This window comes from Hyaena hyaena, unplaced genomic scaffold (genome assembly GCF_003009895.1).
Source record: "Hyaena hyaena isolate Hyena2069 unplaced genomic scaffold, ASM300989v1 scaffold_38, whole genome shotgun sequence".
Classification (NCBI taxonomy): domain Eukaryota; kingdom Metazoa; phylum Chordata; class Mammalia; order Carnivora; family Hyaenidae; genus Hyaena; species Hyaena hyaena.
In genome coordinates this window covers 3,444,938-3,467,774 of record NW_024080670.1, presented here as the reverse complement: position 1 = coordinate 3,467,774, position 22,837 = coordinate 3,444,938, and the positions used below count along the sequence as shown (strand labels likewise).

At 47.5% G+C, this 22,837-nt stretch overlaps 1 protein-coding gene across 2 annotated transcripts in view; it reads right to left on the bottom strand.

The window, feature by feature from the left end:
* The window catches only part of KYAT1 (kynurenine aminotransferase 1), a 36,312-nt gene extending 13,475 nt beyond the window's left edge, over window positions 1-22,837 (bottom strand). The window contains exons 1-2 of one of the 2 annotated variants that reach the window (XM_039229679.1): window positions 22,798-22,837; window positions 20,298-20,527 (exon numbers count right to left, since the gene is read on the bottom strand). The gene's annotated coding sequence lies outside the window, so the exon portion shown is untranslated. The remainder of the gene's footprint in view (window positions 1-20,297; window positions 20,528-22,797) is intronic. The other variant, XM_039229680.1, reaches the window with a different exon arrangement.

Genomic DNA, 22,837 nt, shown 5'->3' with positions numbered 1-22,837 from the left:
AAGATCATGGATGGCCCCTACCATCACAGGGGCAGTCACCCCTACATTATGTTCTGACTCTGGAAACACACACACCTCCTGCAAATTATTCTAGTGCTAAAACCAAACCGAAATCAGATCATGCCTTTGACTTTACTAGAACACAACAGCCAGAGGAACCTGTTAAATGATACCATGGCTAAACTATTAAAAAAAATAATAAATAAATAAAACATTAAAAATGTAAAAAAAAAATAAACTGTGCGTGCAAACAGGAAAAACAATCATACCATGGAGAGGTGGTCCACATATGGCCCTGTTTCTTCAACACACAAAGTGCAAAGGAAAAAAGGTTCCGGGCACGATAGATTAAAGGAGACTTAAAGACATACATTTAAGAAGCGAATGTCTTAAAGAGGAAGAAAAATGTTATTAATGTTAAAGACGAAGAGTGAATTTGGACCCCTACCTCACACCATACCCAAAACTAACTCAAAGTGAATCACGGATCTCAATATAAGAGCTAAAATTATAAAACTTCCAGAAGAAAACAGGAGTATATCTTTGTGGGTTTTTTAAGGGAAGTTTTTTAAGTTTAGTTATTTATTTTGAGGGAGACAGAGACAGTGCGAATTGGGGAGGAGGGAGGAGAGAGAGGGAGAGAGAGAATCCCAAGCGGGCTCAGCCCTGTCGGCACAGAGCCTGACACGGGCGGGGCTCATACCCATGAACCGTGAGATCATGACCTGAGCCGAAACCAAGAGTCGGATGCTTAACTGACTAAATCCAGCCCGGTGCCCCTATTTCTTAGTTATAATACCAAAAACACAGTCAACAAAAGAAAAAATGGAACTAATGGATTTCATCAAAATTAAAAACTTTGGTGCCTCAAAGGATACCATCAAAAAAAGTGAAAAGTATGGTAGAAAATATTTGCAAATCATAAAACTGAATTTCTCCAAAGAAGATAGATAAGTGGCTAACAGGCACACGAAAAGATGTTCAACAGCCTAGTCACTGGACAAATGCCATTTCACACCCCCTAAGATGGTTATTACAAATAAGAGGGATAATTGCAAGTGTTTCAAGGATATATAAAGTGTATCAACTAGAAACTTAAGTGGCAAATTCCCTTTATTACAAAAATTTTTTTTTTAATTTTTATTTATTTCTAGGAGAGAGAGAGAGAGAGAGACAGCGTGAGCAGGGGAGGGTCAGAGAGAGAGGGAGATACAGACTCTGAAACAGGCTCCAGGCTCTGAGCTGGCAGTCAGCACAGAGCCCTAAGCGAAAGTCGGACGCTTAACCGACTAAGCCACCCAGGCACCCCTACAAAAATTTTTAAATGTGTTTATTTTTGAGAGAGAGAGAGAGAGAGAGAGACAGGGTGAGTGGGGAGGGGCAGAGAGAAAGAGGGAGACAGAGAATCCAAAGCTCCAGGCTCTGAGCTGTCAGCACACAGCCTGATGTGGGCCTCGAACCCCTGAACCTTGAGATCATGACCTGAGCTGAAGACAGATGCTCAACTGACCGAACCGCCCAGGAGCCCCAGCAAAACAAATTCCCGTTAAAGTAGGAACAAAATTCAAAGAGGTCTATCACCACTTCCTTTCAACACTGTATTGGAAATCCTAGCTGGTGGGAGGAGAAAAGGAAATTACATGTAAAAGACCCAGAAGAAAAAATACCACGGCTATTTGCAAGGATATGGCTGACTACACACAGTACTTCAAACAAATACACAAACACTAAAACTAACCAACGCTCAGCAATGTGGCTACACTTAAGATCCAAATGCAAAAATAAATTGCATTGCCACCCCTCCCCCAAAATGCTGCCCCTTTCTCTCTTTGGCCCAAGTGCCAGAGGGTGCATTAAATAGTCTCCAGGAAAAAACCAACCAACCCACCAACCCCAAGAGTCAGATAGTTACAAATGTTTTTGAAAGGTTATTCATTTTTGAGAGAGCCACATGGGGGAAGGGCGGGTGCGGTGGGGGGGGTGGACAGAAGATCTGAAGCAGGCTCCACGCTGACAGGCTGATAGCAGCGCGCCCAACGCGGGGCTCGAACCCACAAACCGTGAGATCATAACCTGAGCCGTACTCGGTTGCTCAACTGACTGAGCCACCCAGGTACCCCAGATGATTACAAATGTTTAAAGATGTTTCAAGAACTGGGGTGCCTGGGCGGCTCAGTCGGTTAAGCGCCTGACTCTTGACTTCAGTTCAGGTCATGATCTCACACTTCGTGAGTTTGAGACCCGTGCTGGGTTCCGTGCTGACAGCACGAAGCCTGTTTGGGATTCTTTCCCCACCTCTCTCTCCCACAACACTGCTCAAGTTCCTGCTCTCTCTCACAATAAAACCCTGGTACGTTGCTTCTGGGAATGTAAAATGGCACAGCTGTTGCGGAAACAGTTAGGTAGGGTCCTCCGGATGTTAAACATAGACTTCCCGTGTGACCCAGCAATTCCACACCCAGGTGTGTACTCCGAAATGAAAATTATGTCCTCACAAAGACTTGTACTTGCACGTTTACAGAAGCATTATTTATAACAGCCTAAAGTGGAAACAATGGGTCAGTTGATGGGCATCAGTTGATAAACAAAATGTGGTAAATCCACATGAGGGAATATCATTGGGCAACAGAAGGGAATGAGGTTCTGACACCTTTTTTGTCATGAGTAAACCTTGACCATGTTGTGCTAAGTAAAAGAAGCCAGTCACAAAAGACCCCAATTTACACGATTCCATTTATATGAAAGAGGCAAAGCTACAGAGATAGCGTAGATCTGTAATTGTCTTGGACTTGGTGGGGGGGCCGAGTCTGAGGCTGGCAATGGGGATGACAGCTATGGTTACTGGGGATCTCTGTGGCGTGATGGACATGATCTAAAATTAGATTGTGGTGTGACTATACTATAAACCAGTGAACAGTACTCTTTAAATAGTTGAATTCTATGGTATGCATATCATTATATCTCAATAAAACTTTTTTAAAAATCACCAAAGTTTAGGGACATCTGGGTGGCTCAGTTGGTTGAGTGCTCAACTCTTGGTTTTGGCTCAGGTCATGGTCTCAAGGTTCGTGGGTTTGAGCCCTGCATCGGGCTCTGCCCTGCCCAGACCGAGGCGCCTGCTTGGGATTCTCTCTCTCCTTCTCTCTCTGCCCCTCCCCTGCTCACTTGAGTGTGTGGTCATGCTCTAAATAAGTAAGGAAGTAAGGAAGTAAATAAATAAACTTTTAAAAAAATCACCAAGGTTTAGGGGCGCCTGGCTGGCTCTGTGGGTGGAGTGTGTGACTCTTGATCTTGGGGTCATGAGTTTGAGCCCCACGTTGGGTATAGAGATTTCTTAAAAATAAAAAAATCTTAAAAAAAATAAAATAGGAGCGCCTGAGTGGCTCAGTCGGTTAAGCATCTGACTCTTGGTTTCAGCTCAAGTCATGATCTCATGCTTTGTGAGTTCGAGCCTGTGTTGGGCTCCAAGATGACAGCGCAGAGACTGCTTGGGATTCTGTCTCTCTCTCTCTCTCTCTGCCCCTTCCCTGCTTGCCGTCTCTCTCTCAAAAATAAATAAACTTAAAAAAACATTTTTTAAGGGGCACCTGGGGTGGCTCAGTTGGTTAAGATCAGGTCATGATCTTGTGGTTCATGAGTTCGAGTTCCGCGCTGGGCTCCGTGCTGACAGCTTGGAGCCTGCTTCGGATTCTGTGTCTCCCTCTCTCTCTGCCTCTCCCCTGCTCACATACTCTCTCTCTCAAAAATAACTAAGCATTAAAACATTTTTTAAATAAATTAATTTAATTTTAAAAATCATCAAGGTTTAAAAAAAAAACAAAAAACAAAGGCAGTGTCCTTGTGGCAGCCACAGGAATGTGTCTCTCTAACCTGCAGGAGCCTGATTGAGGGGACAGCTATGCTCAGAAATCCATCCCTCATCCTCAGCACTTAGGCAGTGAAAGCTCCCAGAAGACATCTGTGGGGACAAGTGGAGACATCTGAAGATGGCCTGTACATCAGTGACGTGACAGCCTCGGTGGTCAGTTTCTCTGGGCGATCATGAGGGGGGCTTATGGGGGGGGATGGCATTCTTAGGAGGCACGTGAAGTGTTCAGGAGTGAAGGGGCATGATGCCTGCAATTTGCTTTCAGAAGATTCAGCAAAGACGTCCATCGGCAAGGGCAGGGCAGGGAGAGGGGCTCGCAATGTGGTGCCCTGGGAGCGGGGCTCCGTGCAGGTGGTGGGCATAGTGTGGCCACTGCGTGGCTCTGTTGCTATTTCAGTAAACAGACGTCTTCAAAACAGAAAGCTGACGGGGCACCTGGGGGGCTCAGAGGGTTGAGCGTCCGACTTCGGCTCAAGTCATGATCTCACGGTTCGTGGGTTCGAGCCCCGCGTCGGGCTCTGTGCTGACAGCTTGGAGTCTGGAGCCTGCTTCTGATTCTGTGTCTCCCTCTCTCTCTGAGTGGCCCCCCACCCACCCCGCTCACGCTGTTTCTCTATCTCAGAAATAAATAAAACATTAAAAAAAATTTTTAAACAACAACAAAAAACAAAACAGAAAGCTGAGAGGCAAAGGGGGCATGTGGACCAACCGGACGCAGGGCATGGGCATCTGGGATTGTGAGTGAGGAAATGATTGTAAATGATGCCCCCCTCACGTCCTGGGCCCTCGGAGAGGACCCAGGAGAGGGAAGAATGAGCTGAACTGGACCTCTCTGTCCTGAAGATGTGGGGCTGAGAGCCAGAGAGAGAGAGAGAGGGAGAGAGAGGGAGAGAGAGAGCGCGAGTGAGTGAGCACTAGAAGAGTATGTGAGAAGAACATCCCATCTCTGCTCTGGGCAAACAGGGCGAAAGAGTCTGCTTGGCTTTGAGCCAGCCACCCCAGGTTTGCCAGGTAATGGTGCCCCAGCCTCCTTTGGGACCTCGCCCCTGTCCTTCGGGAGCTGGACTAGTTAGGACAAGTTAAGTCTTCATTTCAGGCTTGAATCTGTGCCAGGCAGGAAAGGCTGGGCAGAGTACAGCATCCTGAGCCAGAGTGTCTCAAGTATGGGCCTCAGGGAGTGGGCTGTGGGGCGCTGGGTGGGAATGCCAGAGCAAGGCTTCATTAGGCTTGTAAATATCTAGGGCGCGTGGGTGGCTAGATTGGTTAAGCAGCTGACTCTTGATTTTGGCTCGGGTCATGATCTCATGGTTTGTGAGATTGAGCCCTGCATCGGGCTCTGGGCTGACGGTGCAGAGCCTGGTTGGGATCCTCTCTCCCTTTCTCTCTCTTTCTCTCTGCCTGTTCCCTACTCACACTGTCTCTCTCTCTCTCTTAAAATAAATAAAAATAACAGCAACAAAAAAGACTTGTAAATATCTAGACATCTGCTGTGTGGCCTCCATTGAGGGTTCCCAAATGTTAGGGGTGGGTCTGAGGGACAAAGGTGAACACTGACTGGGTATTGTAGGGTGTGAGGAAATCCTTCATTTGTTAGCTGTGCTAATGGTATTGGGGATTTCTTTCTTTCCCTTTAACGGTCCTCATGTTCAGAGATGCGTCCTGAAGTATTTTCGACAAAATATCTGGGATTTGCTTCAAATGAATCCCAAATGACCCAGAAGGTGGAAGTAGGAAGCGGATGGCGGAACAGATGAAGTAAACCTGACCATGGATTGAGACCAGGAGGGTCAGTATACTCGACCCTCTCTCTCTATTTATATTTATATATAAATATATACTTTTGTATATATTTAAAATGTTCCTGGGGCACCTGGTGGCTCAGTGGGTTGAGCATCTGACTTCCTCTCAGGTCATGATCTCACGGTTTGTGAGTTTGAGCCTGCACCAGGCTTGCTGCTGTCAGCATAGAGCCTGCTTTGGATCCTCTGTCCCCCCCCCCCCACCTCTCCCCCACTCGCACTCTCTCTTTCAAAAATAAATCAATGTTAAAAACAATCACAATAATAACACACGAGGTGGAAGTCAGAGCCACAACATGGAAGGAGCCCGAGTCCCTGATGTTCGAGGAACCATCACTTATCTCTGGATTTAGGTGGGGGTTGGAGGGGGAGATGGATCTTGCCTGTTATTCAGGGTTCTCTTTCATTCAAGCAAATTAGGCTGACTGCTAAACCCTGTCAATACCCTCGGCCCCAAACCACCAAGAGCGCAGCCGTGATTGAAATGGTACAGCGAGGGAATGTGTCCACCAGGGGGCTGTGAGGTCTCAGTGATTACAGGATTTGGACTTGGGTGCAGTGATTTGGGGAAGAGTCCAGGGGAGCAGGAGTTTGCTCTGGATCGGCGCTTTCTGAAGCAGGGATCACTTTACGGTTGGATATCACCAACCATAAATAATTTATAGGGAGGCAGGCTGGGGTGAGGCTGGCCGTAACTGGTATAGAAGCAGCCGCTCACGTGTGCCAGGAGGGGGGGCGCGCCAGGTTTTGTGTCTTCAAAGACGTTCACGTTGGTCTGTGTTAGACGTGATTACAGAATGTTCTTGGATATCGATGTTCTATGCAGTTGTCTGTGTTCGAGAGAACATAGGTCCTATCTGGACTCCAGAAGCTGCTTTTCTCTTCCTAAATCCTCGTACTGAGAATAAAATCCAAAGTCCTTACGGTGTACTATAAAGCCCTGTTAAATCAGATGTGAGGTCACCTGTCCTGGGTTGTTTCTTGCCTCTGTCCCTTTCACTGTCCCCCAGCCACACTTGCCATTCCTGCGTACCCGGGTCCCTGTATCCACTCTCCTTCTAAAGCAGCATCAGAGAACTTTTCTGGTATGGAGTTGGGGTAAATACTGTGTGTTTTGCAGGACATCTCATCTCTGTCACAGCTCCTTAGCTCTACCATTGCAGGGAGATAGCAGCCTTGAACACCATGTACACTAACGAATGAGCTTGCATCTCAGTAACACTGTATTGAAAAACCCTGGTGGCAGACCAGGTCCGGACTGTGGGCCCTCCTGGAGTCTTGAACTCTCAGACTTGTCCACACTGAGCCTTCGGCAATTTGTCAGTTACGTTTAGGTCTTCCTACCTCCAAACAGGTCCATGTGGAGGTTTCTACTCTGGCTAAGTTGTGATTCTCTATATCTGCTGGTTTTTTCTTTTCTTTTTTTTCTTTAAAAAAATTTTTAACCCTTATTCATTTTTGAGAGACAGAGACAGAATGTGAGTGGGGGAGGAGCAGAGAGAGAGGGAGACACAGAATCCAAAGCAGGCTCCAGGCTCTGACCTGTCAACACAGAGCCCAACGTGGGGCGTGAACCCATGGACCATGAGATCATGACCTGAGCCGAAGCTGGACACTTAACAGACTGAGCCAGCAGGGTACCCCAAATGCTGGTTTTTCTAATTCTGGGGGCATTGGTTTGCCCTGTGACCTCACTTCTCTAATGGGTCTAAGAACTGGTGTTGGTTTTTCAGTTTGTTCAGCTTTCTCCTTGTTAGGATGGAGTGATGACTTCCAAGCTCCTCTCACCTGGGGCCGGAAGCTGGAGGTTCGATATAGCTTGCCTGTTCACATAACTTCGTGACTGTCAGTATAAATGCTGTAACTTCATTATAAAAGAGAAATAAAGGAAAATAATTTAGAACCCAAAAGTCAGGCTTGCCCACTCTAGAAGGTTCCATGAAGTAGACAGCTGCTTGCACCTGCTTTTAAGTAAGTCCAGTCTGACCAGGGGAGCTACTTAGCTAGTCCCTTCTAAACCTTGCCTGCCAGCCCCGTCTCTTCCCCTACAGTCGTCCACAGTATTTCAGAGCTAACAATCAGTCCTAAGATGGGGCACTTCCTCTTTATGTCAGCTGCTCCAGAACATCGCTGGCCAAGCCTTGGCTTAGGGGCTGAGACTACTGTAGGGACCAGACCCTTGTCTGCTACCTCCTGACCCACATCCAGGGGCTGATCCTCTCTATGACATTCTCACCCACATCACTGCATGTCTATGAATTCTGTCCTTTCTCCTAAGGTGACTACATCCAGGGGGTGCCTGGGTGGCTCGGTTGGTTAAGCATCCACCTCTTGGTTTTAGCTCAGGTTGTGATCTCACAGTTCGTGAGTTCGAGCCTTGCATTGGGCTCCGCATGATCAGAGCCTGCTTGGGATTCTCCCTGACTCTCTCTCTGCCCCTCCCCAGCTCACTCTCTCTTTCTCAAAATAAATAAATAAGCTTAAAAAAATATATAAAGTGAGTATAGCTCCTTTGTCTTCAATTATGCCTTTATCATCGCACTGGAAATAATATTAACAGTCATCCCTCATCTCCTGAGTGCTTAGTTTGTACCAGACTCTGTGTTAAGGCCTATAGGTCATCAGACCTTTTTTTTTTTTTTTAATTTATTTCTGAGAGAGAGAGAGAGACAGTGTGAGCAGGGGAAGGTCAGAGAGAGAGGAAGACACAGAATCTAAAACAGTCTCCAGGCTCTGAGCTGTCAGCACAGAGCCCGACGCGGGGCTCAAACCCACAAACTGTGAGATCGTGACCTGAGCTGAAGTCAGACGCTCAACTGACTGAGCCACCCAGGCGCCCCATCAGACCTTTTTTTTTTTTTTTAATGTTTGTTCATTTATTTATATTTGAGGGTGAGAGAGAGAGAGAGAGAGAGAGAGAGAGACGGAACAAGCAGGGGAGGGGCAAAGAGAGAGGGAGACACAGAATCCAAAGCAGACTCTGTTCTGTCAACACAGAGCCCAATGCGGGGCTCAAACTCACAAACCATGAGATCATGACCTGAGCCAAAGTCAGCTGCTTAACCAACTGAGCTACACAGGCGCCCTGGTCATCAGACCCTTTGAATGGTCCTGGGAAGCACGTGCTTTCCTCACCTCCATCAACAGGCAAAGACTCGGGTAATAAAGATAAAATAACAACTAACGCTTATACTTCTGGAGCTTCTGGAGGCCGGAGGAGGGCCCGCACCTCCCACTGCCCAATACAGGGCAGAAGTCACCCTCGCAAGGGCAAAGATCCCAGCTCCTGGCCCTTCCCCCTCCTCTGCCACGACCTCAGCCCCTCACCCTCTCTGGGCACTGTCTGCTCTGGGGAAAGGTGGTGTCTTGGGGTCGGAGGTGGCCGGGCCCCCCCGGACCCACAGAGGGCGAGGAAAACCCATGCTGGATGAGGATGTACTTAACCCGTCTTGTCGCCTCGGGGTTGGAGCTGAAACCAGGCTCGGGCTTTCGCTGCCGGTGACTGCTCTGGCTGGGCCGGCGGTGGCCTGTGTGTGCCTCGCGGCGAGTCCTGGGAGACGGGAGTGAGCGCCACACTGCGCCCTGCCCTGTGGGACAGGTCGGTCCTGCTGCCGCCAAACCCCTTGTGCCTGCCCAGGGCTGAGCCCGGAAGGGTCCCCTGGGAAGGGGGAGCTTAGCACACAAACTTTGGTATCACACAGATCTTGGCTGTGTGAGCTGAGGCAAGTCACTTCACCTCTCTGAACGTCAGTCTGCCTATGGATAAAATAAATAAAAATAAGACAATCCACGGAACGCATCTTCCTTAGTTCCTGGCATATAAAAGGTGCCTGATAAATGATAGATGTTCATAACAGAGCGGGCACTGTATGAACGCTCCCTGGACCACTCTAACGTGACCCGCGGGGCTGGGTGTGTGTGAATTCACTGATGCTGGCTGGCAAGGCTGACTTTTCTCTCAGACTTCTGTAGAAGGCATAGTGCTGAGGACCCACAAAACTTTGAGGAGCTCATGAAAGTGTCTTAATTTCTTTTAAATTTTATTTCTCTTCATTATTTTAAAATTTTTTTAATGTTTGCTTTTTTATTTTGAGAGAGAGAGACAGACAGACTGAGAGAGAAAGAGAGATGGCATGAGCAGGGGAGGGGCAGAGAGAGAGGGAGAGAATCCCAAGCAGGCTCTGCGCTGTCAGCACAGAGCTGGACATGGGGCTCGATCTCACGAACCATGAGATCTTGACCTGAGCCAAAGACATAGAGCCAGACACTTAACTGACTGAGCCACCCAGGCATCCTGAATTTTATCTTAAAATACAAAAAAAAAAAAGGGGGGGGAATATAATAATGATGAATGTCTAATAACAAATCTAGTCTGAAAGATATTCATTCTTTACACCACATGGTTGTAAAATATAATTTGTACTGCTTTTTAATGGAGAACAGGGCCCATGAAAGTCACAATGTGACCTTGACTGTAGGTAAATCGTGTGTGGTTACGACTTCACGTGCAAATATGAGTGGTTGTATTTGAGCATGTGCACACATCTCTGTGTCGGTCTGTGAGCATGCAGGTGTAGTGGGGGCATTTCCAGAAACTTGAACGAGAGGGAGAGACCACTGGGGGTCTGAGCCAAGGCCAGGAAGGGCACAGGCGGCCCTGTGGGTTGCCCTCACCCAGAAACACCCCGAGGTGTTCAAGGTGGTGCCCTGGACAAGGAGGGGGGTTTGAAGGGCTTGTTGTTCCAGAAGATGCCAGCAGGGGACGCAAGAAACCAGCTCTGTCTAGACTTCAGTCTAGCCCGTCCTGGGACTTCAAGGCATTTGGGCAGAGGGCAACCTTTGTGCCACAGGAGGGGACTGTGACTTCACTTCACTGAGGAGGCCCATAGCGGGGAGCATGCTGGTCTGGGCCTACTGTGAGGTGGGACTGATGACCTTCCAGTCCACAGTCCTCCCACTGGCTGGGACAATCCAGGGGCCTCCACAGGGTCCTCATCCACAAGCCTCATTCACCTGGCGGCTCTGCAGACAGCCTTTCCCAGGCCCCACTCACCTCCAACTCCCCACGCCTCACTTGTCAACTTCTAGGAAGCAGGTCTTCCTGGCCGACTGCTCTATAGCCTAAGACCGAAGGCCTTTCCTTCGCTGCACACTTTCTCTGGGTGAGGCCAACCACCCTTCTGTGTCCCATCACTTTAAAACCCGTCAGAAAGGTTCCGTCAAGAGGCGAAGTCACACACCCAAAGCCACAGTTAGCAAGCAGCAGAACTAGACTTTAAACTCAAAGCCTGTACTTACCTGCCACTGTGGGACAGGGGGGCACTCTGAGGAGTGACATCAGATTCCTATTTCCAGAAAGAGCCACAGAAGCACGGATGGATGGATGCTTAAGGGGAAATAGGGGGTTTGGGTCCAGTTGCTCACATTTTATGGATGGGGATACTGGCGACCAGGGAGGGGAAATGACCAGCCCAGATTTCACAGGGGTCTGGGCATCTGAGTCACATTCCTGGGCATTCTTCTCAGCAGGCTGGCTCTTCCAATGGACACTATACACCAGCCACAGAGCAGGCTGCTCTGTAAACTTTTGTGGAGGGAGAAAATGAATATCTATCACTCCCACCAGAGACAGTGAGCTCGGTCAGAACAAGGACTCTCCTCTGTTCATCTTTTTATCATCACCATCTGGCTCAGGGCCTGTCACACAGTAGGTGCACACCTTTTCATTGCCTTAGCAAATATGCATCGAAACTTCTATTACGTGCTATGCTCTACGCCAGCCACCAGGTACCTAAGGGTGATTAGCATGCCTTCCTTTCCGTAAAGGAGTGCACAATCTAATGAAGAGGACAAGTAATGAGTCCATTTGAATTTAGTATGAGCCTCCATATACAAACAGTTCTTATAAATCAATAACAAAAGACCAACATCTCCACAGGAAAAAGAGTGGGCAAGTGATAAAAATTCACATGAAAAGAAAGCAGATGATAAACCTGAAAAGATGTTCAAACTTACTTTTACATAACAAATGCAACTGGAATGCTATTTTCTGCTCCTCGGATAGTTATAGAATAAGAAGATTGAGATTCACCAAATTGATACTACCATGCACTGAAAGGTCATACATAGTCCATGATTTAGGAAACACCAAGTTAGAATGTTGATAGAACTTCTGGAAGACAACTTCACAATGACAGCATGCATTGCACCTTGACTCAATACTTCCTCTCCTAGAAATTTATCTTACAGAAACATTCACACATATGCCCAGAGAAGTATACATCTGGATGATTAATGTAGCATTATGTATGTGAGAGAGAAAAAACTGAAAACAATCCAACGCCCATCAGTTGGGGGCTGGTTCAATATATTATGATTTATCCACACAAAGGGAAGTGGTACAGCCACTAAAAGGAAAAAGATTGCCCTTAGCATTCTGACGTGGAAAGATGTTCAGGGGGCATGAAAAAGGCAGGTTGATACCAGAGCTTACTACAAAGTTGTAGTAACCAAAATAGTGTGGTACTGGCATAGACATACAGACCATCTGAATAGAATAGAAAGCCAAGAAATAAACCTAAATATCTATGATCAGTTGATTTTTTTTTAACATCAGTCTTTTTTTTTTTTAGTAATCTCTATAATCAACGTGTGGTTTGAACTTATGACCCTGAGATCAAGCTTCATGCTGTACCAACTGAGCCAGTCAGGTGCCTCTGGTCAGCTGATTTCCGACAAGGGTACCAAAATGATTCAATGGTTTCAAGAAGAAATAATCTTTGCAACAAATGTGCTAGGACAGCTTGATCGCCATATACAGAAGAATGGAGTAGGGCCTTTATGTCACCCAATCTACAAAAACTGACTTGAAGGGAATCAATGACCTTGACTACATTCTTGATAGTGTCCTTTGATGCACAAGTTTTAATTTTTACACAGAATTGCCTTACAGCCTAGCAATTTCACTCCTAGGTATATACTGAAATGAAAAGAAATGAAAACAGAATATGTGCACAGAAACGTGTGCATGGATGTTCATATTTATAGCAGCATCGTCCATAATTATCAAAACGTGGAAATGATCTACATGTCCATCAATGGATGGATGAGTAAATTGTGGTATAGCCACATAATGGTATATTATTCAGCCATAGAAATGAACAATAAACATACTGATTCAGGCGGCAACTTGGCTGCACTTGGAAAACATAGGTGAGTGAAAGAGGTCAGACATAGGAGGTGACATAGAGTACGATTCTTTTCATAGGTTACATCCAGAATAGTCAGATCCATACAGTCTGAAGGAGGCCAGTAGTAACCAGGATACAGGAGGGAGAAATGAGGAGTGATTATTTAACGGGTACAAGTGTTCTTCTGGAGTAATGAGAAAGTTTTCAAACTAGAGAGAGGTGGAGGTGACACAACATTGTGAGTACACTAAATGCCGCCGACTCATACACTTTCATTGGTTTATTGTAGGCTATGTGAATTTCACTTCAATTAAAAAAATTTTTTTTAATGTTTTATTTATTTCTAAGAGAGAGAGAGACAGTGTGAGCAGGGGAGTGTCAGAGAGAGAGGGAGATACAGAATCTGAATCAGGCTCCAGGCTCTGAGCTAGCTGTCAGCACAGAGCCCAATGCAGGGCTCAAACCCATGAACCATGACATGACCTAAGCTGAAGCTGGACACTTAACCGACTGAGCCACCCAGGCGCCCCTTTACTTCAATTTTTATAACATATGGTGATAAAAAAAACAGCTGTTGAAGAACAATATAAGCCCATTTGCCTTTTTTATTAAAACATTTTTTAAAATGATTATTTATTTTGAGAAAGAGAGAGAGCAAGTGGAAGCAGGTGAAGGGCAGAAAGAAGGAGAGAGAATCTCACGCAGGCTCCGCGTTGCCAGCCAGCCCTGGATCACGACCCGAGTTGAATTAAAAGTTGGACGCTTAACCGACTGAGCCACCCAGGCACTCCAGCTTTTTAAAAATTATAGACAGATACATATGTAATGATATATATATGTAGATATTGTGTATACACACACATATGTATGTGCATGCGTGCGTGCGTGTGTGTATTTACACACACGGGCAGTCCTCACTGCCCACTATAGTTCAGGATTATAAATATGACCACGTAAGCTGAAATCATTTGGAGAGCTTAATAATTAATGGAAAAAATTACAATTGTTCTGTGACCTTTGAAAGTTGTTGTCAAGCCATTAAAAATTTTTTTATGGTTTGTTATAAATGTACAGGGAAATGAAAAAAATAAAACCAAAAATAAAACTATGTTTAAAAATAAAACTAAAAATAGGGACGCCTGAGTGACTCAGTCGGTTAAGTGGCCGACTTCCGCTCAGGTCACGATCTTACGGTTCATGGGTTCGAGCCCCATGTCAGGCTCTGTGCTGACAGCTCGGAGCCTGGAGCCTGCTTCCGATTCTTTGTTTCTGTCTCTCTCTGCCCCTCCCCTGCTCATGCTCTGTCTCTGTCTCCTTCAAAAATAAATAAACATTAAAAAAAATAATAAAACTAAAAATGAATTTAATATTTATTAAATTACTAGTGTAATTTAAATTAGAAACATAGAATTAAAGTGCTTTCTTTCTTTTTTTAAAGTTTATTGATTTATTTTGAGAGAGAGAAAGAACAGGGGAGGGGGAGAGAGAGGGAGAGAGAGAATCCCAAGCAGGCTCAGACTCACAAACTGTGAGATCATGACCTGAGCCAAAATCACGAGTCAGAAGCGTAAAGAACTGAGCCACCCAGGATCCCCTAAAGTGTTTCCTTCCTTTATAAAAATTTATCAGTGAGGCTCCTGGCTGGTTCAGTGGGACAAACATAGCACTCTTGATCTCAGGGTCATGAGTTCAAGCCTCATGCTGGGTGTAGAGCCTACTTAAAACAATAGGGGCACTGGGGTGCCTCAGTCGGTTAAGTGTCTGACTCCTGAGTTTGGCTCAGGTCATGATCCTAAGGTCATGGGATCGAGCCCCGTGTCAGGCTGTATGCTGAGCGTAGAGCCTGCTTGGGATTCTCTCTCTCTCCCTCTGCCCTTCTTTCCCACCCACAGGCTCTCACTCTCTCTCTCAAAAAAATTTTCTTGTAAAAGAAATAAAAACTATATGTATCAAGGCGAATCTCCAAAGGAAACAGAATCACTCTCTTGAAGAGATGCCCTTAGTACTGTGTTCATTGCATTGTTCATAATAGCCAAGATATGGAAACATCCTATGTGTTCATCGATGGAAGGAGGGGTAAAGAAAATGTGGTTTATGTATACAATGGAATGCTATTCAGCCTTAAAATAGAAGGAAAGCCTGCCATTTGCTACAACACGAATGAATTTGGTGGGTGTGATGCCAGGTGACATAAGCCAAAGGTAAACACTGTGTGGTGTCATTTCTATGCAGAATCTGGGGGAGGGAAAGTTGAACTGATAGAAACTGCACAGAATGGTGGTTGCCGGGCTACGGGTGAGAGGAGTGGGGAGAGGTTGATGAAAGGGTATAATCTTTGTTAAAAGATAAATAAATTCTGTGGACCATTTATATGGTGACTAGACTTGATAATACAGTACTGTATCAGTTTTAAAATTTATTGATTTTTGGGGCGCCTGGGTGGCTTAGTCGGTTAAGCGTCCGACTTTCTCTTAGGTCATGATCTCTCGGTTCGTGGGTTCGAGCCCCGCTTCGGGCTCTGTGCTGACTGCCATCTCAGAGCCTGGAGCCTATTTCAGAGTCTGTATCTCCCTCTCTCTCTGACCCTCCCCTGCTCACGCTGTCTCTCTCTCTCTCTCCTAGAAATAAATAAAAATATTTAAAAAAAAAAAAGAAAATAATAATCAGGTCTCGTATACTTTAAAAAAAATAAAAAATAAAATAAAATTTATTGATTTTTGAGATAGAGAGAATGAGTAAGAGGGGCAGAGGGAGAGAGAGAATCCCCAAGCAGGATCCAGGTGGTCAGCGCACAGCCTGACGCGGGGCTCGAACTCCCGGACCGTGAGATCATGACCTGAGTTGAAATCAAGAGTCGGATGCTTAATTGACTAAGCCACCCCGGCACCCCTGTATTATATAATTTAAGTTTGCTAGGGGAGTAGATTTTTAGGCTTCTCTCCAAGGGAAAAGAAAAAAAGATGGCCACATAAAGTGACGGATGTGTTAATTAACTTGACTGTGGGACTAACTTCACAACGTATACATGTATCAAATCATCAGGTATAATTTAAACGTATCACAAACTTTTAAATTTTTTAACTAAAATTGTTTTTATTTTAGAGAGAGAGAGAGAGAGAATCCCAAGCAGGCTCCATACTCAGCACAGAGCCTGACTTGGGGCTCGATCCCATGACCCTGGGATCATAACCTGAGCTGAAATCGAGTCCAACACTCGACAGACTGAGCCACCCAGGCGCCTCAAATGTATTACAATTAAAAAAAATTTTTTTTTAATGTCTATTTATTTTATGAGAAGCAGAGACAGAGCACAAGCAAGGGAGGAGCAGAGTGAGAGGGAGACAGAATCAGAAGCAGGCTCCAGGCTCTGAGCTGTCAGCACACAGCCTGACGCGAGGCTGGAACCCACAAACCGTGAGATCATGACCTGAGCCGAAGCCTGATGCTCAACCTGAGCCACCCAGGCGCCCCTGCAATTTTCTTTGTCAATTATAACTCAATAAATCTGGGGGAAATCATCGAGAGTATGTTGAACAACTCTTGCTTTCTAGCTGTGTGACTTAGGCTACGGAACAAGCCTCTTTTCTCAGCGTTGATGAGTTAACACCCTTCTTCCTGAGTTTAGATCCACTTCAAACATTTTCTCCCTTGTACTTCAATGTCCTGAAGTACATCTGGGAGTTCCTTCAATGTGCCAGCATCACTTTTTCTGGGACACTTTCCTCCTTTTTGTCAGAGCCACATCCGTCCCTTCCCAAACTGATGCTGGTGAATTTGCCTTCACAAAGTTTCTGTGGCGGCCTATCTGGAGTTTTCTGGAACAGCAAAGAGCCACCCCCACAGCCGGCTCTTTCTTTTATCACTCATTTTCGTTCAATGCAGATTTCCCGTTCAGTCTTACCACTCTGCATTTCTTCGCTGCACTTTCGTCTTTGCTGGCCAGTTCCTCCTTCGGATCATCCATTTTTGTAGGCTGTTGTCTACGGGCTGGCAGACAGAGGTCAACACAACCCCAAGCTTCGGGGGTCGGTGTGTGAACCGAATACCGTGCACCGTGACCAATCGGTGTCAGGCTTTCGAAGAAACACACCCAATACTGCCGTAGCCACGTGGGGACCGAAGGGAAGCAGGGTTCGTACTCTAGGCAATTACTCATAGTTAACAGAACACGGCAACTGAAATCTGAACCGTGTTGTCTGAACCGTGGTGTCTGATTATGTATTTGTACAGAGGGCTGTTTCCAGGGACACTATTATTAGTGGCTTTCTCTGGGATTGGGCCGGGGTCTAAATAAACTTCACTTTTTTTCTTTTCTTTTTTTTCTTTTTTTTCTTTTATTTTTTTTTATTTTTTTTTTTAATGTTTTTTTTTTATTTATTTCTAGGAGAGAGAGAGAGACAGCGTGAGCAAGGGAGGGTCAGAGAGAGAGGGAGTCACAGACTGAAACAGGCTCCAGGCTCTGAGCTGGCAGTCAGCACAGAGCCCGACGCGGGGCTCGAACCCACGAACGGCGAGATCATGACCCAAGCGAAAGTCGGACGCTCAACCGACTAAGCCACCCAGGCGCCCCTCTTTTCTTTTTTTTAAATGAGGCTGTGAAGCTGTGGAATCAGACCTTGGGCTGAAGCCATTTACTAGCTGTGTGACTTTTTGCAAGTTAAGAAACCTTTCTCTGAGAATCAGGTATTTTTTTCTTTTAAAGTTTATTTATATATTTTGAGAGAGAGCAGGGGAGGGGCAGAGGGAGAGGGGGAGAGAGAATCCCAAGCAGGCTCCGCACTGTCAGCGCGTAGAGCTCCACGCAGGCTTCGAACTCATGAGCTGTGGGATCGTGACCTGAACTGAGATCGTCACATGCCAGATGCTTAACTGACTGAGCCACCAAGGCACCACCCCCACACTTTTTTTTTTTTTCTAAGAATCATTTCTGACTAGGAATAAGGACAGCACCTGCCTCACAGAGCTGTAGTGAAAAGCCACAGGGCATGACAGGACATGAAAAAAATCACTTAGCATTTCACAAATGTCATCATTATCATCAGTCCTCAAATATTAGTCCTGGGTTTCGGGCAGCGCAGGCACTGTGGCAATCCCCGGGGGCCAGCCCCGCCTGGAGGAGCACCAGGTGACCTTTAGGACACCTTCCAGGGCTGCTCCCCGGCCTCTAAGGTCTCAGGCTTCTTGCTGCCAGGACAGGGACTGCGTGCTGGTGGTTAGTGCCCTCCCCCCCCCCCATCAGCTTGGGCAGCTACTGGGCTACCTTTTGGCCGGCAGGTGAATGACCCCTCGGAAAATGCCTCAGTGACGAAGCCTCTGGTGGCTGATGTCAGCTACATGTCCCATCGGATCAATCTTGCCAAGCAGCCTGTGTAGATACGAGACCCAAAGCCTTGTCAGCTGGCCTCTGGAGTTGGCCTGAACACAGACAGGCTCTACAGCTTCTATGTTCTCTCCACTTGCAAACATACAAATTGTTTCCTTGTTTGTCTGGTTTTTGGTTTTGTTTTTAATTTTGAGCAGGCTCCATGCCCAACGTGGGGCTTGGACTCATGATCCTGAGATCAAGAGTCGCATGATCTGCTGACTGAGCCAGCCAGATGCCCCTAATTTGCTTTCGAATAGACGTCCGTGCCCCTGCCCGGCATGCCCCCCAGTCTGATCTCCCGGGCAGGGTCCAGTCCCCGCTCCGCCTCGTCTCCGCCTCTGTGTCCACCTGGGCCTTCCTCTGAACTCAGAGCACACCCACTATACATGTGACCCCTGCGCTAAATTCCATAACCTTGAAAACAACCTACTAGGAAGGCGCTATCCTCCCTATTTTGCTGAAAGGAGAATAACAAAGGTCATTCAGCTGAGAGCCTGCTCTGGAATTCAAATCCTGGTTCACTGGTTTCCAGTCCAGAATCTTGCCCCAAACATCCCTCTTTTCGGGAGGTGGGTACTGCTGCCTCTATTAGCAGCCCTGCCTGCAGGGGACCGCCAGCCCCTGGGGACTGGAGTCACGCCCCTTTGGGCTTCCTCCCCACACGGCAGCCTGTGAGGACAGGCACGGGGATTGTGGCTTGGACCCACATCGCCTAAGCCAATTCTATGCAATACAGAGAGTCGGTTTTAGTGTTTCTCAAAATGAGCACACTTGGTATTTGGGGTGAGTGAGTTCTCTCCTGGGCAGATCTATCCAGTGTCTAGAAGGATGTTTGCATCCCCCGGGCTCAAAATGTCACGTGCTCCCAAGCACTGAGAAAACAGTAGTGATGGTGCCCTGGAGAAGGGGCCTGGGGAGAGTGCCCTGTCCAGGCAAGCCACGCCTGTTACAGAACAATCCCAGGAAATGAAAGCTTGGATGTGGATGGACTGGTCCCACGCTCCAGTCCGAACCAGCTATGGGACCTTGCTCATTCCATGCCACGTGGCAGCTCTCCAGGCTCAGTTTCCTTGTCTGTGCCAGGGGACAACCATAATGCAGTCCACAGGAACCATTCAGTTCGGGCCCACAGGAGCCCATCAATAAGCAGCTTAACATTGACACAAATACGGTTTCCCCGAAAGTTAGTTAATCAACCAGGGCAACAAAGTCCCGTGCCAGATAATGAATCTTGATTTTTCTTCCTTCCTTTCTCTTTTGTCTCTCTCTCTCTCTCTCTCTGTGTCTCTCTTTTAAATCTAAAAGCAGATAGGGGCGCCTGGGTGACTCGGTCGATTAAGCCTCTGATTTCGGCTCAGGTCATGATCTCACGGTTCGTGGGTTCAAGCCCCGCGTCGGGCTCTGTGCTGACAGCCAGCTCAGAGCCTGGGGCCTGTTTCCGATGCTGTGTCTCCGTCTCTCTCTGACCCTCCCCTGCTCACGCTGCCTCTCTCTCCCTCCCTCTCTCTCAGAATAAAACATTAAAAAAAATAATAAATCTAAAAGCAGACAGTCCTTATAAGACAAATGTTTCCTGAAAACTTGTTGAGTCGATGGTTCTGCCCCCAGGGAGGTGACAACTTGCCTGGAGAGAAGTAATAAGCACACTGACTTACACATAGTTTCCTAGACTTTGGAATTGGCAGAGAGAGAAATGGCTTCTGGAGCGCAGACGGCAGGTTTCTGGGCCAGGGGGGACTGGTGGGTGGAGACCCTGAGTAAGACAGACAGGAGGTAGCCCACTCCTTCTTCCCCCGGCACAGGATCCAAATCCAAAACAGAAACCTCAGTCTTTAAGGCAGTTTTACACTTGGGGGAAATATATATGTTTATAGATTTATTTCTTCTATTAAAAAAATTTTTTTTATAAAGGAAGGTTTTTTGTTTTTGTTTTTGTTTTTTTTAAGTACCTAAACATGGCACAGACTCAGCCAGCAAGGTGCCCTTCTCCGCTTATATATTTAATGCTCGGCAAGAACATAAGAGTCCGTTTTCCAGATGGAGAAACTACGGCTCAGATCAGGGAAATGACTTACCCAAAGTCAGAGTCCTAGAAAAGCACAGGAGGACCTTAGCTGTAAATCCAAAGCTTATACTGCTGTCCAGGAACGAGGAAACAGGATGACCACTCGGTAGGTTTTTCAAGGAGCTGGCAGTGGGCTGTGCCGTCTGGCAGTGGGCTGTGGCCCCACGTCTGCTGGGGCAGGAGTGGCAGTGATTCCTCTCCCACAGTGGCTGGTATGACTTTGGCCTGCTGGCTACAGAACTAGGGGGGAGGGGGAGGGGTCATGCCCTGCACTCAACCTGAGAAACCAAGGTAAGCAGTGCTGACGCCTTTATTCCCGTGGGCAGAGTTCCAGCAAGGTGGCTGCCAAACTGGAGGCTGGAGGAATTCGGGGGGGGGGGGGGGGCCGGCGGGGGGAGGTGGGTGTGTCGTAAAGAACTTCCTCCTTTCTGTGAACTCTCCTGTGTTCCTTTGTCGCCCCCACCTGGATTATAAAATCAGGGAGCTGCTCCCAAGGTTAAGTGTGGACCACCAATGTGGTCCTGAGGAGGCATTCTCCAGGAGGAAGGAGTGATTCGTGCAGAAGCCAGACTGAACATTTCTAACCTGCCCAGTCTCTGATCATGGGGGTTACCTTTCAGGTGTGAGGCACCCCTCTACTTGGGTCTCTAGCCTCATTGTTCTTCCTTCCAGACATCCTACTCATCTTTCAGACAGAGGTTAAAAGTTAACTACTTTGAGACGCCCTCTCTGACTCCTCCTGGGGTGGCCTGAGCTTCTGGGGCGCCTGGGTGGCTCGGTTGATTGACCATCCGACTTCCGCTCAGGTCATGATCTCACATTTCGTGGGTTCGAGCTCCATGTGGGGCTCTGTGTTCAGCTCAGAGCCTAGACCTGCTCCGGATTGTGTCTCTTTCTCTCTCCGCTCCCCGCCCCCAATAATGAATAAATGTAAAAAAAAAAAGACCTGAGCTTCTGCCCACCACAGGGCTCATCAGGGATGTTAACTGCTCATCACAGGTGCTAACTGCTGGGTTGTCCGGCACCCTTACTAGGCTCCAGGGACAGGAACTTTGTGTTCTGTTCTCCACCAGATCCTCAGCCTCTGGCAGCTCAACTAAGCCAGAGGTCTTCCAAGCATTAGTGCTTGGAGGCTGAGGGAGACACCCAGGAGCCCAGCAACCTCTTTCAGTGAAGTGGGGAAGTCAGGCCTTGTGGGGACCCTCTTTGGGCAACTTCCTTAATTTCTCTGTGCTTCACTTACTGATCTGTAAAATGGGACTAATCTGCGTGTAATGCACAGGGTAGGACAGGTGGGAGCGCCAGCGGCAGTGGTAGTGGTGGTGGTGGTGACGATTGGGGACATAAAGGCTCAGGAAGGGAGGTGCCAGTTTCACAGCCTCCAATGTGGGCAGGCGCAAGCCTTGGATTGCAGTCTGGGCTCTGGCCTCCAATGTTTCCTCTCTTCATTGTATGTCACGTTGTCTCCTACCTGTTCTACCTGCTCAGGCAGTAAACAGCCAATCAACAGTTAACTGGATACTTGCGGTGTGCCAGACCCCACGCTGGCTGTTGTGTGGCTAATAGCAAAAAAAAAGCTTCCCACTAAGAAGTGGGGTAAGGAGACCATGGGTATTAGTGTAAAACCCTCCAGGGCTCAAATTCCAGCTTCTCCTCTTTCTGGCCATGAGATATTAGGAAAGTCCCTAATCTCTGAGCCTATTTCCTCCTCTAATGACAAGGGAAAATCGGACCTTCCGGCAGAAGGACTGAAACCAGGCACTGGCTCCACACTTGATGGATGTCAGCCGTGGTTATCTTACACATCATCTTATTCAAAAAATAACTAACCTGTGCACATGGTGGTAAATTCTCCCCCCTTACCCAATACTCCAGCTCTGTCCGAGGCCACCACAGTTAACAACTTCTTGTGCATTTTACCAGATGGCTGGTGCGCACACCCGCAGACACGCACACTCCCACACACGTTCTTTTACCCAAACTGTAGCGCCGATCTACGCTGTTCTTTTGCCCCCTTTTTAAATCTAAGGTATCTTGGAACTCGTTCGATGTTAGCGCATATTGAACATTTTTCGTTGTAATGGCTGCACAGCATCCCACTGTATGGATTATTTCTTAACGTGATTGCCGTTACTATCATCAGTGCGAGAACTGCGGGGGACTTGGGCTGCGCAGAGCGCTGTCCCGGCTCTGTCCATAAATGGCCGAGTTACCTTGGGCTCCGTCCTCCCCACAGGTACTATCGCGGGGGATGGGGGTGAAGGATAGGAGTGCAGAGGACCTGCCTGGCGGGCTCCCAGCGCCCGAGCGCGGGTCAGCGTCTAGCGCGCGCAATTTATCCCCGCGGGCAGCTCCAGGCTGGGTTAAGATTTCGGCGCAGCCAGTCCGCCGTACCAGCAGCACCAAACGCAGCGAGCATTCTGGCACAAACGAGCTCAGAAGCGGTTACCAGGTCCTCCGGCCTCGGCACCTGGCCTCGGAGCACCAATGCGCAGGCACCGGCTACTCACCCCCGCCTCCGCGGCTTCACCGCTCGTCCCCGGCGAGCCC